This window comes from Macaca nemestrina, chromosome 2 (genome assembly GCF_043159975.1).
Source record: "Macaca nemestrina isolate mMacNem1 chromosome 2, mMacNem.hap1, whole genome shotgun sequence".
Lineage (NCBI taxonomy): Eukaryota > Metazoa > Chordata > Mammalia > Primates > Cercopithecidae > Macaca > Macaca nemestrina.
Window position 1 is genome coordinate 39,743,058 of NC_092126.1, and position 18,326 is coordinate 39,761,383.

General features: G+C 41.6%; 1 long non-coding RNA gene across 3 annotated transcripts in view; it reads left to right on the forward strand.

Annotated features, from left to right (window-relative positions):
• Positions 1-3,052, forward strand: part of LOC105469926 (uncharacterized) — a 68,202-nt gene extending 65,150 nt beyond the window's left edge. Inside the window, exon 5 of one of the 3 annotated variants that reach the window (XR_011619724.1) lies at positions 1,602-3,052. This is a non-coding gene — a long non-coding RNA (uncharacterized lncRNA). The remainder of the gene's footprint in view (positions 1-1,601) is intronic. The other 2 variants (XR_011619723.1, XR_011619725.1) reach the window with 2 other exon arrangements.
• The last annotated feature ends 15,274 nt before the right edge of the window (positions 3,053-18,326 follow it).

Here is an 18,326-nt window from a genome sequence, read left to right on the forward strand (position 1 = left end):
TTCAGGTTTGTTGTTGGAAACTAGAATTTTGTTTGGATTTTTATTTCTTTCAGTGTGATATGGTTTTTAAATTTCCCTGGAATATTTTAGGATGTTCTATTTAACTCCAAATTCTAAAACATGATGATACGTGCTTTTCATTCTTGAATTGTGCTGATTAGTGGACCTTTGTAATCTGGAAACTCAAATTTTTATATAGTTTTTCTGAGAATATCTTCTATTTTCATTTTGCTCTGTCTGGATATCCTAGATTAATTCTCTAATTTTCTTATTCATTTTCTCATACTGTTCTTTATTTTTTGCTCTGTTTTCTGGGAGAGTTTCTTGACTTTACATATATTAATTTTGCTATCATATATTTTTGTTATTATATATTTTCTGTGCTTTTTTTCCCCCCAAATCTTTCTAGTTCTTTGTTCCTTTTCCATTGGATAACTTTATTATAGATAATAACTTCCATCTCTCTCTTTTTTTGGTGTAAATTTAGGAGGTGCAAGTGCAGTTTTGTTACATAGATATATTGTGTAGTGGTGAAATCTGGGCTTTTAGTGTAACCACCACCCAAATAGGGTACATTGAACCCATTTGGTAATTTCTCTTTCCTCACCCCCACTTCCACCCTCCTACCCTCTCACCCAACTTCTATATCCCTGAGATTGTTTTCTTCTGTACCAGTGCTTTTGTTTTGTTTTTTCTTGAGTTTTCACCCACTTTTCTTTTTTGTTTTCTTGGTGTTTCTGTTTTGGGTTGGAACAAAGAACTAAGGTCAATTAGAAGCCCTGCGGGGGTAGGGGTAAGGCTTCCCCATTGGTTGTCCTCACTGTGGTTGAATCAGAAGAGCAAGCAACCACCTTGTGGGAGAGTCTCCAAACATTAATTAGTAGAGCTCTTTTTCTGGGGTTAATTTCCCCTAGAGAATGATCTTCCTATTCTCTGCCAGGACATGTGTATTTTTGGCTGCCGTTTCCTCAGAATGAGGTAAGGGAAGGGTGGGGGTGCCCCATAGTTCAGTATATAGGCCTCCATTCATCCCCTGTTTTCAGCTTCACACCCATTCCCTGCCCTCTGAGCTGAAGACTCTCTGCTTATCTTCTCCAGAGAATCAATCTTCTGTTTTCTGCAGAGTAAGGGGATCGGGACAGTTGTTTGGCGGCTTGGGGTGGGCACGGGGGCCTGGATCGTTCAACTGCTCCTTATATTGATCTTTGACAACTCCCACAATTTTCAGCCCCACATCTCAGCCCTGCTTCCAAAGTATTGGGTGCTTCCAAGGTCTACGTACCTTCATCTGACTGCAGGACAAATGGTTTGCTTCTCATTGGTGTAGCTCCCCTGCAGGCAGAAAGCTTTTACTTTTTCTTCGCTCCTAGGGCAATTACTACTCATTCATCTGCTTTCTATCCTCTGAAACCTGTTGACACTGTTTTCTGACTTCATCTACCTTCCTATTCTTCTGGTCTTTGTTGGTGGAATTTTTTTTTTTTTTTCCTTTACTGTCATTTAGATGAGGTTGGGGGAGGGAGGAGATCAATGTGGGTGATTAATCCACCATGTTTGACTAGAGTCAAATATGTGTAATATTCTGGCTCATTTTCTCCTAGGTTGCTGCAGTTTGTTTCTGTCCAGGCTGTGGGGGTGAGGACCCTAGTGGCTGGCATCAACGTAGGCCTCAGTTTCACAGACTGTCCCAGTGCTCTGAGCCCAGAGAGCATCCAGGAGAGAAGATTTGGAGCAAGCCAGGGTCCTCTGGTGACCCAGCCTCTTCTGCTGTTTATGAAGCCTCGGTGTCAAGATCTAAGGCCAAGACCACCTGGAAGAATGTTTGGGGTTCAGGTGAAGAACTTTGCAGAGATGGGCTATTTCAGGACTTGTTTTCTTTCTCATTGATACGATTGCTGCACAATCCAGGCCCAGCCTAGAGCTGAAATTAAAAACAACCACCACCGCCACCACCAAGCCTCTGTCCCCCACACCCCGACATTAGAGACCTTTGTATTCTGTACATATTGTTCAAGGCTTCACATGAAAAACTTTAAAACTATCTCAGGAAGTTTTCAGGCAAAGAACATTTTAAACCTTACCCTGCTTTCCTGCCGTCTTAACTTGGGAAGTGAATAGAGGAGAGAAGGAGTTCATGAAGGAGAAAAATAAGGGAAGAAGGGATTGTGGCAGCTCCCAGTAGCAGCCATCCAGAGTAGCATCTTGATTTCATAAGCCCCATTTCAGCATAAATTATCTCATTTTTAGCTTGTCAATTTGGATAATCTTGGCCCTGGAATGGATTCAGGGCGTCTTAAATGATCTAGTTTGGCTCTTCATGGAGTCTGAATTTGCAGATAATTGCCAGAGCTCTTTAGGCTGTGTAAACTTGTTATCAATTGCCTTTTTAAAAGTCAGCACTAAAATAATCATTCCCGTGAGCAAAACCCATTACAAACCTTAAATTCAGGAGCATAAACACATTTCAGTGCTAGGGAACAAATGTGTTAAGATTTCATCATCGCTACATCTGTGAGGGCTTATGAGAAGTCGGAGATGCATTAGGAGAGTCCCTGTGTGGCTAAGCCTCAGGCCTGAGCTGGAAGTTGACATAGTGGCTTCAGGTGGGGATCAGATACCTTAAGTAAGCCCTGAACAAGGGGTCACTGGGTATCTCTCATGTGCCTCACCCTGTGCAGCCAGTGGGCAGCAATCCCAACCTCACACGTCATCATTCCTATCTCACCTCCTGCCTCACTATTGCCCCATGTCAGGTCCTTATGCCAATCTGTCTCGTCCTCTTTGGGAGGAACTCTTCATTTACAAAAGAAGAAGAAGAAGAAGAAGAAGAAAAATAAAGAACCTCAAGATCAGGCTGAGAAAGCAATCAGTGTGCGAGTAGCAAGTGGTGGCCAAATAGGCTGAAGCCTGTGTTCTGGCCTCCTCCCATTGAGCTTGAGCATCTCAACTGCTTTAGGCCTGAGTTTCCCAATCCCCCAAAAGAAGGGTATTAATACCTGTTTGCTGTCTTTCAGGGTTGTTGTAAAAATTAAACTTTAAAATTGTAAAATTATTGTATAAATATAAAACATATGCATAATACTTGTTATATTAATATAAATGCAAGTTATTATTTCAAGACAGGCATGGGCTTAATCCCAGATCAAAATTTGGTTTCTTGGGTCTTAAGGCTGCCTAGAATATGTATATCACAAGCTTTTGAAGTCAACTTGTCTCATGCTAAAGTTTATGTCCTTTTTTTTTTTTTTTGCATTGCTTTCACTACTTGTGGGCAGTGGGTAATTTTTCATCCTTTAAGATAATGTGATTTATAGAGCATAAAGGCAGCCCGTGTTATTTGCGCTGATGATTTTCTCTGAAAGGAGACAATATATTTACCGTGTTCTATACATTTGCCACTTAGTAGAAGCTCAGGTGGATCCTGCCAGCTGCCTCTTCCATTCTCAGTAGCAGTTTTCTAGACCTCCAACTTTACTGCCTTTCTCATGAGCATTCTCCTGCCATCTCCCAAGATACACTCAGAGATGACCTCACCTCCTACCTTTCAGGGAAATAGAGGCCTCCAGAACAGATTCCATGAACTCCCTGCTTGTCTGCAAAAGGCCAAAGAAGAAACAGTGAGGAGGCCACTGTGGCTGGGTTGGAGAACAGGAGGGAGATCATAAAGGTTGGGGGCCCGCAGTCATAACTCAGTGGGATGGGAGCCCTCAGAAGGTTTTGTGCAGACAAGTGTCATATTTTGATTTGTGTTTACTGCTCACACTGGCTGATCCACTGAGAATTCAGGTAGCAGGGGGCAGAGGTAGAACCACTAGACCCATTAGGAGGCTAGTACAATAATCCAGGTAAGAAATAGTAGTAGGTATCTCTAGCACAGTCCCATATCTCCAACTACTTACTGCACATGCTCATTTGAATGTCTCATATGATATCCCAAAATCATCATATCCCAAACAGGACTATCCCTAGAACTGCCCCATTTTTCTGGGAGAGGGGGACACCGTCTTCTGGGTTCCCTAAGCCAGGGACCTGTATACATCCTTGATTCCTTCCTCTCTGTTAACTCTTGCATCTGGCTAGCAATAAGCTTCCGTTGATTCTGCTTCCTGGATATCATTCAGTTCTGTTCCTTCTCTCTATTGTCTGGGTCACTGCCTTAGGCCTGTTCACAGAACAATTGCAGGAGTCTCCATTCTGGTTTTCTTCTGTCCAGTCTCAGACCCTCTTCTACTCTAAATCCATTCTCCAGGATCCTCCTCGCTTGAGTGATCTTTATATAATCCGAAAGTAGCTGATCTTCTTTGAATCATCCTTGATCAAGCCCTACCCACATAATAGACTCATCTTTGTACATGGTCACATCTGCTTCTCAAACATGATCCGACTCTGAAAGCCTTGATGAACAATATAGCATTTACAGAAGATTTCGTGGGGAGAGGAGAAGATGGTTACATCCCACCAAGCTGGGCAAATCTTCCGAAAAATCTCCTGTAAACACCAAACTCGTCCCCACATTCCTCTTTTCACCTGTGGCAGGCTGGCACAACTTCCCTTTAACATGTGTAGCGAAAATAAAAGGTAACTTAACAGAAACCAGAGCTCCCATCTCCTCACTCCTCCCACTCAACCCTAGAGAAAATGTGTCTCTGTTCACTGAATCTGATCAGGACCTTTCTCTGATTAAAAACCAACCAACCAACCAACCAACCACTGTATTGTATTTTTCCTGTTCCTGGGATAAAGAGCAAATTTGTCCTGGCCCAGGATATCCTGTCTGCCCCCAACTGCCCTTTCCTCTGGCTCCCTATGTAGCAGAAACACTGAGGGAAGCATTTACATCTCCGGGAATGAGCTAAGTTCTCTTAGTCTGTACCTTACATTCTGCTGATTTATTTTCCCCCAGAACACCCTTCCCCACTGCGTGTTCTACAAAACTCTATTCAGATGGCCCTTCATCCAGGAAGTCTCCTACCTACAACCTGGGTTAGAGACTTGTGCTGTCATCCTGAACCTGTGTACTCATGGGTTGTTCTACATAGGTCGTGAGCTGTGTGAGAACAGAAGCAGTGTTGTCGCCATCTCTGTGTCCTCTGTCTTTAGCATAGGAATGGCTACAGGTTGAGTGAATGAGCCATGTAGAGACCCAGACAGCGAATGATGGCTCATCCAGGAGTCTAACGCCAGACATGTTCAAACAAAGGGATTGTTCTAAAGGGGCTTAAGTGTCCCATATTTTAAAAAGCCATCTATGTCATTGTAAGAAGTGAAGTGTGGTTCACTCTAATGGTACCTTATAAGATCATGTGACGTGCAGAACTGTGAAGCCAGAAGTGACTGGTGTGTGATGGTGTGAGGGTCTGAGACTGGAAGTAAGAAAACCAGAATTGAGACTCCTGCAATTGTCCTGTGAACAGGCCTAAGGCAGTGACCTGGACAATAGAGAGAAGGAACAGAACTGAATGATATCCAGCAAGAAATGGGCCATGTGGGCTGGAACAGCTTGGTCTCAGCAATGCCATAGAACTCTGCTTGGTAATGTGTGAACTGCAAAGGTTTGGGGTCACGTGTTTTGACAGGAAAAATAATTCTAAAGCATTGATTCATATTGTGAGATTGTATGTATTATGCTTGCCACTTCTCAGTCTAAATAATAGAAAGTAAAACTAAGCGTCACCTTCCAGAAAATGCTGGGACTGTGTTGATTTTTCTTCTCTATTATTTTGTTCTCTTAGCGTTAAGACAGGTAAACTTTGGAAATATTATATAAGAACAAATCAGGTCCCACGTATTTTTGGGTAAATGATCATGTCCCTCCAACATATTGCCAAATGTGTGGACTATTAAAAACTCAGGATGTGAACAAATGCTGGTTCCACTGAGGACCTCTCTATTCTGGAGAGGAAATACTTGGTTCACCATAATTCTTAATAGCCTCTCTGTAGATTGCTCATCTCCTCAAATTATTCATGCTTTAGTTTCCTCCTTACATCTTCCTTATATCCTTATCCTCACCCAGGACCAGCTACATAATTTGTGGGGCCCTGTGCAAAAATTATTAAGAATTTCAAGACAGCTACAGAAGAGCATTAAACCAAGCATAGGCCTCCTAAGAACAGGGCACTGTGCAACTCCACAGGTTATGTGCCCATGAAGCTGGCTCTGCCCTCAATCATTTCACACATTTACTGAAAGAATTCTATATGCCAGGCTCTGTGCTTAGCACTGGGGATCAAATAAGAATGAGACGTGATTGTGCTCTCTAATAATAACAACAAATACGTGATGATAACGGCAATTAGGACAAAATTAGCAAGCATTATTGAGCACTTATATGCCAGGTACTGCACTAAGTGCTTTGTAAGGAGCATCTCCATTATTTTTTTTACAGTGTTTTACAGATGTGGGAACTGGCTTAGAGAGGCTAAGGGACCTGTTCAATGTTAACAGGGAGGCTAAGCAACCTGTTCGATGTTAACTAGGCAGTGGAGCTGGGTCTTAAACCCAGGTTTGTCTCTCTTATGGGGTCTTTGCCTAAGTTTGTATCCTTTCTTACCCTTACCCAAACTATTGCCCTTACTCTGGCTATCTGGGCTTTCCTGGAGAGTTGTGGGTATTTCCATTCAAGGAAAATATCCTACTCTCTTTTATAGCCTCTGAAAGCCCCCTCCCAGCCTTCTCCGAGAGCTGACCCCATCTGAGCCTGCAGCTCCCTTTGCTCCCCTCCTGGATGGTGAGTTCTGCTGCAGAGGACATCTGGCTTGGGTGACATTCATATGCTGCAGCCACCATTTGTGGTGCCATGCTTGACTTTTATCCCAATCCTGGATACCTAGTAAGTGGTGGCTTTATCATGTTGGGTTTGAGAACAGCTACTGCCTCATTCACACCATTCACTCCATCCCAGGGTTCCCTTCTCAAGCCATGCCCAAGCATCTTGAACACCTCTCCATCCATCTTCAGGGGGAGGTGGGATCCAGCTGATGCATGCTTCCAGAGCTCTGCCTCCTACTACTTGGGACATCCCCTTGCTCTTTTTTGCACACAGTCTTTGACAGTCAAGAAGTTTGCATACTTTAAGGTGTTTGTGACATATGTGTCCTTGAGAAGACATATTTACATTTATACTGCAAAATCCGTGTTTAAATATTGGGATAAAGTATTCCATAGTGAGAGATATAGATGCTTTATAAAAGACTTTCTGGAACACTTTATGTTAGAAACAACTTAAAATGTGCAGGTTGCTTGGTTGGCAAAGGATGTAAGTTTCAAATAATACGTAGCCAGCAGCCACTGCTGGAAATACCTCACTAGTGGAAAGAAGTCTCTAGGAGTTGAGAAGATAACTACTTTCATTGAAGAATAGTATGAGTTGTGGAATTTTCCCACATTAGTGGCAGATAATGTTTCCTCTTTCTCTTCTTCTGCCAAATGAAAGAAAAAGGAGAAGAGCGAGAGGAAACTAAAGAGGAGGTACTTCTCCATCCTTCTGATGGTTCCTTCTTACAGTTAAGGAAGAAGACTGGGATGCAGAGAAGTCCTCAGCAACAGTGGGGCCTGGCTCAGAGGGGCTTTTGATGCACACGGTTCTGAATCCTCAGGAATGTTATCCAGGCCTTGATGAAAGTTGATTCCATGGTAAAATATAGGGTGCATCAGAAAGGGTTTGTGACAATACATCCTCTGCAGACATGACCACACTACTTAATCCTTAGGTGCAGCCACTTACCTGGTTTTACCTGACTACCCCATGCTACTCATACCCTGGGTTTGGTCCACCCCCAGTAGGAAGTATGTGAGCATCCTCAGGTTGGGCCACAAATTCTCTTTATGATCCTGTTGGCCTGTGCTTGATATTACTTCTGTCTGGCTACCTTGATTCTGACTTGGTTCTGATATCTGGGTTCTGCTTGCTACTCAATCTCTGTTGGGCACACCTGGATCTCTGACTCAATCCTATCCTGCCCTCCAATCCTTCTCTAATCCTTCTCATCAAAGTGCCAAGGGTCACACTCAGCTGTAGTTAATGGCAAAGATGACCCAGAAATGCCCTGAAAGACATTGGAATTGATTTCTTAAACATCTTCATCAGTGATCATTTACACCATTAGTATGTGCTGTATTTAGCTGTTTAATTTAATATGTGTGATTAAATAAAAGGGAAGAATGGAAAATTTGTAGCCAACTTCTGAAAGAGTTAGGAATACCTAAGATGCCAGCTTTCTTCATCAGATCTATTGAACGCTTTTGAGCCACCGCAGCCACTGCTGTGGTCTGGCCAGTTGTCTTAACATAGTATAACCTATAAACTCATCTTTCCTGCCTTCCTGCCTTGCATATGCAATTCTCCTTTGTGGTCCAAGTGTCTGTTCCCACCTCTGCAAATTCAGATCTGACAGGTCTGGCTCAGGCTTTGTCTATGGGTATCTCCCTGACCATATTATGATACACTGCTTCCTCCTGGTTCCAAATTCCTACAGCAGATCAGTGTATTGTATAAGCTCAATGTGCTAGGGTAGGGCTCTGTGGGAAAAGGAAAGGGCCTGGGTTGAATTGAGAATGACCTGTATTCAGATTCTGCCTCTAACGCTTACTAGTAGTGTGACTAGAGACATGTTGCTTAAACTCTGTCTTCTCAACTGTGACCAGTGGATTATCACAGCACGTTTAACAAAAAGGTAATTGTTGCAAGGATCAAATGGGATAATCTATGCAAAGCAATCAGCAAGTGAATGGGCTCAGTAACTGTTTAAAGGCTCAGAACAGCCTGAATCACATGTTACACTCTGTTGATCCCAAGGTGCTTTGCGCATGCAAAGCTTGTCTCTTCTCTGCCTTGAAAGTGCTAAGAAAATGCTTTTTAAATAAAATAAGGCTAAATGCTCCCCTCACTGCCACTTTCTCTGCCTTGCCACATAGGCACTTAACAAAACCTAAGTATTAACACACATTTACTGTTGAAAATGTTTTCTTAATTACACACTAATGATTCTTCATGCAAGACCCTGTGGGAGATAGGAAAAAGAATGTATTTTTCTAATTTTTCTGATGAAGAAACAGAGGCATCACTTAAGATTATGCCCTTCAAATTATCACACAAAGGTGTGGTAAAGTGTGAAAGGAGCACCAATGTTCTGGTCCCCAGGTCATGTCTGATCCTCTTAGCTGTGCTGCCACTCCCATTAACTTCTCTGTGTGCTCATCAGCTCTGGTCACCATGATTCAGGAGACCTGAGCACTCACACTGTGGGGTTTTCAGATCTTGTAGACCTTCTCTGCCCTGCCCTGGGGCAGGAACCCCACCATCTTGGTGGCCAACTCTATTACACTGGACAAGCTGTGGCCATCCTTGGGCAGGTTACAGAGAGCAGAGAAGTACAAGAAATGAAGGCACCACAGGACTGAGCCATAACCATGCCCTGACGAAGCTGCCAAAGACACACACCCTTTCTTGGAGGCTTTTATTCCCTAAAGCCACAGGCCTGTCCTTTTCCACTGTCTCCTATTCTTCTTCCTCCTTCACCCATTTAAGGTGACATTTCATTATTTCCCAACTATTTCTTTCTTGATAATTACAAACAACATTGTGATGATTATTCTTATAATTTGATACCTGCACATATTTAAACTATTTTTTAGATAGCAAAATTTTCCACCTTCATTCTATTCCATTCCCATAGAGAATGGGGCATAGTTCTGGGACAGGAATGTTCAGCATGTGTGGTCCTGTGGATAAAAGCATGCTGAGGACAAGAAGTGTGCATGGCAGGACTGAGACCAATACTCAGGTCTGGTCAAAGGATCTACATTCCTCACGGGGTGCAGTGAAGACCAAGATCCATGTTCAGAAAAAAGTACCACTCCTTCACTCTCCGCTCCCACATCAAGGCTGTAGGAACTCAGGGCATTGTGGAAGAAGAGAAGAGAAAGAGGATGGAGGATGTATTAGTTTTTTATTGTTGTTGTAACAAATTTTGCCATAACTTTGTGGCTTAAAACCACTAGCTTAGTGGTGACACAAATGTATTCTCTTATAGTTATAGTGGTCAGAAGTCTAAAATAAAGTATTGATATGGTAGTGTTCTTTTTGAAAGCTTCAGGAGAAAATCAGTTTCTTTGTCTTTTCCAGTTTCTAGGGGTCACATGCATTCTTTGGCTCATAGGACCTCACTCCAGATTCTGGTTCTATCCTTAAGTTTTCTTTAACTTTGAGCTTCCTGCTTCCCTTCAATAAAGACTTATATAATTACATTAGGCCCACCTATATACTGCAGAATAACCCTCTTTCACCACAAGATCTTTAATATAATCCTATATGCAAAATTCCTTTTGTCATATAAGGTAATATATTCATGCGGTCTGGGGATTAGAACATGGACACCTTTGAGGGGGGCTATTATTTAACCTACCACAGCCCACCCTCTGGTCACCCAAAATTAATGTCCATTCTACACTCAAAAGACATTCATCTCATCCCAGCATCCCCCAAAGTTTCAACCCATTACAGCATCTACTCAAAGCTCAAAATCTTACCTAAATATTGTTAGCTAAAGAGCCTCAAATCTCATCATCTAAACCATTTAAATCAGGTATGGGTGAGACACTAAGTATGATCCACTCTGGATCAAAATTTTTCTCTACCTGTGGGCTTATGCAACTAGAAAACAAGTTATCTGCTCCCTAAATACAATGGTGGAACAGTCCTAGGATACCAGTTGCAGACATTCTCAATCAAAAAGGAAAAAAAAAAAAAATGAAAAGATGGAATGAGTCACTGGTCCCAAGAAATTTTGAAATCCAACCAGAAAAACTCTAGTCCATTTTAAAACCTGGGAATAATCCTCTTTGATTTCATGTTCTGCACTGCAGGCCCTCGGCTCTGCCCTCTGAGTTATTCTTCCTTTTTCTGAGGGTAGCATATGTTTGTAATTGAACAGTTTTATTGGCCTGTTTCCTACCTGTAGAATTTTGGGCATGTAAAAACTTTCATTTATTTCATCCTCTCTCAGTCCTTTCAGTCCAAACTGAGTGTTTTTGCTGCTACAACATTCTCAAAAACCTTGTGGTTCCCTTTTTTTTTTTTTTTTTTGAGACGGAGTCTTGCTCTGTCACCCAGGCTGGAGTACAGTGGCCGGATCTCAGCTCACTGCAAACTCTGTCTCCCAGGTTTATGCCATTCTCCTGCCTCAGCCTCCCGAGTAGCTGGGACTACAGGCGCCCGCCACCTCGCCCGGCTAGTTTTTTTGTATTTTGTAGTAGAGACGGGGTTTCACCGTGTTAGCCAGGATGGTCTCGATCTCCTGACCTCGTGATCCGCCCGTCTCGGCCTCCCAAAGTGCTGGGATTACAGGCTTGAGCCACCGCGCCCGGCCAAAACCTTGTGGTTCTCTTGTGTGAATTGTCATGTTATGGCAATTCTTTCCAGTAGACCAAGTGCTTTTCCACAGATCATTCCTGGTTAATCCAAACTCTATTTCTGGCTTCTAATGAAATGGCTGAGGGGGTCCATGATTCATATTCCTAATTTCATCAAGGATTCCTCCATATAGTTACTTTTTGTTTGTTCAGGAGTGTGAGAAAAGGATTGTCTAGCCACACCATTGGCTTTTCCTCCAGAGCACACTTTCCTGATAGTGAATCTCCTAATTGTCTTGCAACCTGGACAGGCTAAGAATTTCCCCAATAATCAAGTCCTAGTTTCTTTTTCTAAACAGTTATTCCCTCAATTTTTCTCTTTTCTCTCGTACTTCACTATAGGAAACAAGAAGAAACTAGGTCATACTTTCAATACATTTTTGGAAATCCCCTCAACTAAATATCCAAATTCATTACTTAACAAGTTCTGCTGCTCACATAACGATAGGGTACAATTCAGCTAAGCTTTGTCACTGTGTAATGAGAATCTCCTTCTTTCCAATTTCCAATAAGATGTTCTTCATTTCCTTCTGAGCCCTCCAGCAGCACCTTTAACATTCATATTTCTACCAACATTCCATTTATGATGATTTAGGTATTCTCTAAGATGATACAGGTTTTCTCTACCACGTTCCTCATTTCCTTCTGAACACTTGCTGGCAGAGTCCTTAGTACCCAAATGTCTACCTACAGTTTCTTCAAGGAAATCTAGCTGTTTTCTATCATGGTCCTCAAAATTCTTTCATCTTATGCCCATTGCTCAATTCCAAAGCCTCTTCTACATTTCAATGCGTTTGTTACAGCAGCACCCCACTTCCAGGCATGTATGAGTTTCCTAATGCTGTTGTAACAAATTATCACAAACTTAGTGGCTTAAAACAACATAAATTTATTCTCTTAAAGTTCTGGAGGCCAGAAGTCTAAAATCAAGATATTGGCAAGACTGTGCAACTTCTGGAGGCTTCAGGGAAGAATCTGTTTCTAGTTTTTAGAGTCTACCTGCAGAAGGGAACCCTAAATTTGATGAATTTCTGCCTAAAAGAGTTGAGTTTTAAATTGGTTGTCACTGGTACCTTGAATTGGCAGGTGTAATTTTCTCTTTACTGAATGTAAGTGAGGGCTAGAAGCTAGGTTAAAATATAGATAAATGAAGAAGGTTACATTATTATACACCTTATTTCCCTTATTCTTGTGACTTAAAAAAAATCTGCTACATACATACTGTCAAACTGTCCTCCAGAAAAAATGTACTAATTGGTGCATTTTGCAATTGTGAGTACCCCTTTCTTTTGAACCTTGCAAAAATTAACTGCTATTTTTGTTCTTTCTTTATTTTTGGCAATTCGATAAGGAAAAAATGATACGTCATTGTTGCTATAATTAGCATTTATTGAATTACAAGTGAAATTAAATATTTCATAGGTATTTGAAATATTTTTGAGTATGATAGATATTTCCTAGTTACTGTCTCTTCTCTGCTTCTATAAAGCTTTGTACATATCTTTGTTATTGTTAGAGATGGCAGTTTTTCTCCAAATTCTGTTCTCTCCCTCTTCTTTGGCAGCAGGACTGTGGCAGAGCATGTGGGTGGCCAGGGGCACTATATTTCCCAGATTCCTTGTGGGAAGTTATGGCCATGTGGCTAAATTCTTTCCAGTGGATGTGAGTAGAAGTGATACACACCACTTCCAGGCCTGGCCTATGAAATCTCCTATGAAATAGCAACCACAGTGACATGGTGGCTATATGTAGAAGATGGCAGACTCTTGTTAGTATAGTGGAGGGCCACCTGTCCTGGTCTATTAGATAAACAAGATTTTGCTTCTGTTTTGCTTGAGACAACTGTGGTTTACTTTAACATAACATACAGTTATAACACATTTAACTCTTTATTTACTTAATCAAGTTTTCCACCTTCATTGAGCTATGAGCGGAATTCTTGCTTTAGTCATCTCTGTAGCTCCATGGCACAGAGTAACTTTTCAATAAACGGAATGAATGCATGAATGAATGAATGAGTTGCACATTTACTTGAAAAGATGCTTACTGCTTTTAGTTCAATTCTCAGAGACATTGTTTGTTCCATTACCTGGGGGGAAAAGGGAAACTATACATGTGAAATACATGTTAACACTCAAGTCAAATCCAAGACATGTTTCCACTTATAAAATGTGATCTATTTTCTAACTTGATAAGTCGGAGATCAGAAGGTGCTGATTTCACAGTCTTCTGACCTCTCAGGTGATGAGGAAGAAAATGGCTCAGGATGATTGTTTATCATGGTGTGACCATTACCACTTCAAACTGAGTTCATGTGAAACTTCAGGCCTCCTACCTGGAGGAGAGTAATTTTTTATCCCATACTAGAAGTTAAATGGGCCCAGTGAGATCCAAAGAGCTTAACAAATCCTCTGCTTTGTCACAGTGAAGACCTTTGCCTAATGCAAGGTCTTATCCTGCAGATTGCTTGGGGCCCGAAGATAGCCTGGTTAATCTAAGCCGCTCCTACTTCCCTACGGTGTTCACTGAACTGGGTTTTTTTTTTTTTTTTTGTCTGTGAATAAAATGGACCAGATCTGGGTTGGTTGCCATGGTGACTGTATCAGGAGCCTTTGGGCCCTCTATCTTCCACTGCTGACAGCTCCTGTGCAATGAACCCCCTGTGGGGTGTGGGTGCCTCAATCCACAATCTTACGGAATCACCTTCCCAAGAAGGTAAAGTTCATTATGAAAAGACAGGTCGGTTTGTAATGGAAATGGGTTCCTGGTTACCTCTTCTGGGACATGGCTCTATGGTCACATGCGGCTTTCCTAGATTATGATTTTAGGAACCCTCATAAATTAACTCTCCAACCAAAACCCCTCTTCACTAGGGATAGCAGCCTTTGACTTCCCTATCTTCTTCAGCCAGGAGCAGTCAAGGCTTTCTGGGACTGGAATTTATTATTCCTTAAGGAGGCTTAAAATATAAGTCTAGCCACATGGAGGGAAATTCCTTCCTATTGGGCTCAAGGGCAGTATCTTTTCAGCTGTCCTTTGGTTAGAAATGTGGCTTGGTTCCTTGGCTCCTTCTCAGAGTTCAACCTTCTGCTCACCAAGGGCACTCTGGATGGGTGTCCAGGGCTATTGGCTCAGCCTTCTTGCACTGACAGATGGCCTTTCTCAAAATGGTGGTCTGAGGAAGGTGGAATTTGCACTGTCGATCTAGGTTAAAGTATCATAAGAGTTCTATTCAATCTTCCCTTCCCAAATAGTAGCCGTGTTTCTGTATGTCTGAATGTCTATACAATTTTAATTAAGTGGTAACCATTTATGTGCCATATGCTGTCTCAAATTCGATTGTTTTTTCTACCTGGCACATCAAATTTCATATATTCAAAACCAAACTTGCTCACATCTGTCTGGCTACTTTAGAATATCCTAACTGGTCCATCCGTATCCACTCTTGCCCCTCTAATTTATTCTCCACACAGAAGCTGGAGAAGATTCTGAAATGCACATGTGATTATGTCACGGTCTGAATGCCTCCCAGGGACAAGGATGTGGCTGGCAGAGTCCCAACGCCCTTTTCACTTTGTGTTGCACACGCTGCCTTTTGACTCTGCTCCAGCCACACTGGCCTGCTTTTTGTTAACTATCTGCTCTGGGCTCATTTCGGCAACAGGGCGTTTTCCCAGGCTTCCTCCACCCCACTGCCTTTGCAACTGGTTTCTCTTGCTTCTCTCTTTATCTAGTTTTCTCTTAGACAGTAGACATGTCTCAGATCTTTAAGTGTTACTTTTTTAGGGATGCCTTTCCTGACCCCTAGACTAGGCCAGGTTTCCCTAGTACATGCTTTCATGGCATTTAGGGGTACATGTTTCACAGGATTCATATCTGTAGGTAATTACATACTAATTGTGTGATTATTTCCTCAGTGTCTGTCTCCCATACTAGATTATGAGGTCTACAGAACACAGTCTGGGTCTGTGATCATTCATCATTCTTTCTCTGTATCTAACACTGTGCCTGGAATACAGTAGGTGCACAATAAATGTCTATTGAATAAGTACATGACTCTTCATAATCACTGGCAAGGTAGAGATTGTTATACTAATTTTACAGATTGACAGATTTAGGGCAAAATCTCTCAATCTCCATTGACTGCTGATTAAAAGTCTCAAAAATTTGTTATACTGATCTTAAAGCCTGAGGACCAATATTTGAGAATTTATATTTCAATTCTGTTTATGAGTTTGGGTGATTTTGGGGCCATCAGGAGCTGGGGGCATTTGGGAGTGTGCAGAGGGAGGTCATCAGAGGTTACAGAGGACTAACCTTTTGTCCTAGGAAGGCAAAAGGTTTCAATTTTCCTCCACAGCCTGACATAGTACCTCATTATTTAAAAAACAATTCTCTGATTCATCTGTATCCTCCACACCTGCTTCCCAGTGATTTTCAGTGAGGGTAGGCACCTCTTTTCTGAGCTCCCATAGTGCTTTATGTTTACCATTGTCTGAGCATTTCATAGTGGACTCCTTATAATTAACTTTTCATGTTGTATTTATCAAATTGTGTGGTGACTTTCCTACTATGCTGCAAACTTCCCTTTTTACACTCACACCTCTGTGGCATGGGTACTGGTACATAGCGCTTGGCATCCATTTTTGTAATTCTTAACTCCAACTGCACGTAAGGTTCAGATTGGTGGCTGTTAATGGATCTCAAAGTCTGGGTTCTGGGTCAGTTGGCTTGGTGTGAGGCCCAGACCTTAGCAATTTTTCAAATCTCACAGATGATTTGAAATGTGCAGCCAAGTATTTAGACTAGATACTCAATAAGCATTTATTGAAGAGAACTAACTGGAATCATCTTTTTGTGTGTGGGTGCATATGAGCAGTATTGGGGTAGAATTAGCCTTGGAACTGGGAAACTCTTGTGCTGTTCCCCTCTCCCCCAGTGAACCTTGTAGATTCTGAAGATCAGGATAGACCTAAGGGTTGGGGGGCTGCCAGAGACAAAGCTGAGCAATGTCATGATTGTTAACGGAGACCTATTTCCCACTTTTAAATGTGGGCTGAACATGAGAGCAGCAAGTCAGTAATTTATCTGCCTTCCATTGCCAAATGTAGCAACAGGAACATTTTATCCTGATTCCACATGCTATTTGGAGGTCCAAATCAATTAATTTATCTTGGGTTTTGCAGATGGTGCATTGACTTTTATTCACTTATTAATTCATTTACTCCCTCAATAAGTACTGGCATTATGGGGACAGCACAATGCCACCTCTGGGGTCACATGAAGGAAATGTTATACAGGTGCCCTGAATAACTTAGAATCCAGCTGGGTAGACAATATATGCATATCAGATATGAGTGGCTGTACGTTTTGCTATTAAGAGGGCAGGATTTGAGCCAGACAACCTGGTGGATTGCCTGGCCCATTATTTATTAGATGTGGAAACTGGGACAGTTACTTTAGCTCTCTAAACCTCAGTTTCCTCATATGAACATTTCTCTTCTGTGAATGATAATAAAAACTACATCACAGGGTTGCTGTGAGGACTAAATGAGGTCATTCCTGTAAAGCATTTAGTATAGTGCCTGGCACATAGTAAAAATTCAAGTGAGTGTTAGCTATTATTATAGGGAAGATAGCAACATGGGTCAGCAAGAGAGCAGGAATGAGAATAAAGGATATAGAGGAATTTAGAGAAGGTAGATATTGATGTGGTTTTGGGGGTTGGGGAAGAAAGTCTCGGGAAGGTAGAAATTGAGCTGGTTCTTGGAATGGGTATAATTTTGAGAAGCAAGAAGGATTTGCTGGGTGTGTGAGGTGGGGTTGAGGGTGGGAGTTCTGGGTAGAGGTGAGTGCATTTGCTATTTGAAATGTGGCAAAGCAATTCATTACTGGCCTGCACCCTTGCCTCTGCTCCGCAGGCTGCTAGGGAGGCTGATATATTAATTGGTTATGTCTGAGAGTCCCCCTCTAACCTGTATTCAGCAAGTGTGGTGGTTTATCGTTATAGACCAAATGTTCCAAAATGCCAGTCACAGTGCTAGGAAGTCTAAATTTAGCATACGAGTCCTGGGTATTTAGAACTTCCAGTGAAAATTCTAGATTCCGAGATGAGGTTAAGACCACTTTGGCCCTTTAACTGCAGTTAACATTTTCCTTGAAAAATTCCAAACTTTAAAAGCCTCTATTTGACAACTTGCTTGCCAATATTTATGTTCCACTCCATTAGCATCACCAGGGTTGACTCTCCACTTTAAAAGATATGCATTTGACTGGAAGAAATCACTGCTGTTTGCTTATTTCACATGCTTATACAAATGTGTGCATACACACACACACACACACACACACACACACACACACACGAAGAGACACTTGGCATGCTCCTAACGGAAATGTACATGTGCTCGGTCCCCTGGAAAGTTGTTCTGAGTGATGTCTTCTCTATGCTTGTCTTCATCTGTCTTTATTTTCTTCAAGTATTTATTTTTCCTTATTCAGCTATATGTCTTCTGTAGAACTAAAAGGCAATATATTATGAATCTCTAATATTTGTTTTCAGGGCCAATTATTTTAACTGCATTTTGCTATGATAAGATCCCCAAATATGTATTCGATGGATTTTAGAGTTAGAACTGTTAGTAATGCCTTGTACCTCAAAAATAGAGACATAGACTCTGGGGACTATGAGGGAAAAGAATGAAAACTTCATTTTAACATAGGTCTATAGGTTGTTGATTAAAAAAAAAAGAAGTCTGCTTTATTATGACAAACCACAAAATGTGAATTTGGGCTGTTCCTTTTGCTGGTTAAGAGCTTATCAGAAAACACAGATTTAACTAGGTTAGTGGTTTTTAATCCTTTTTAGAGTTGTGTATGAATTAGTGGGTAGTCTTTAAGAATCTGATAAAAAG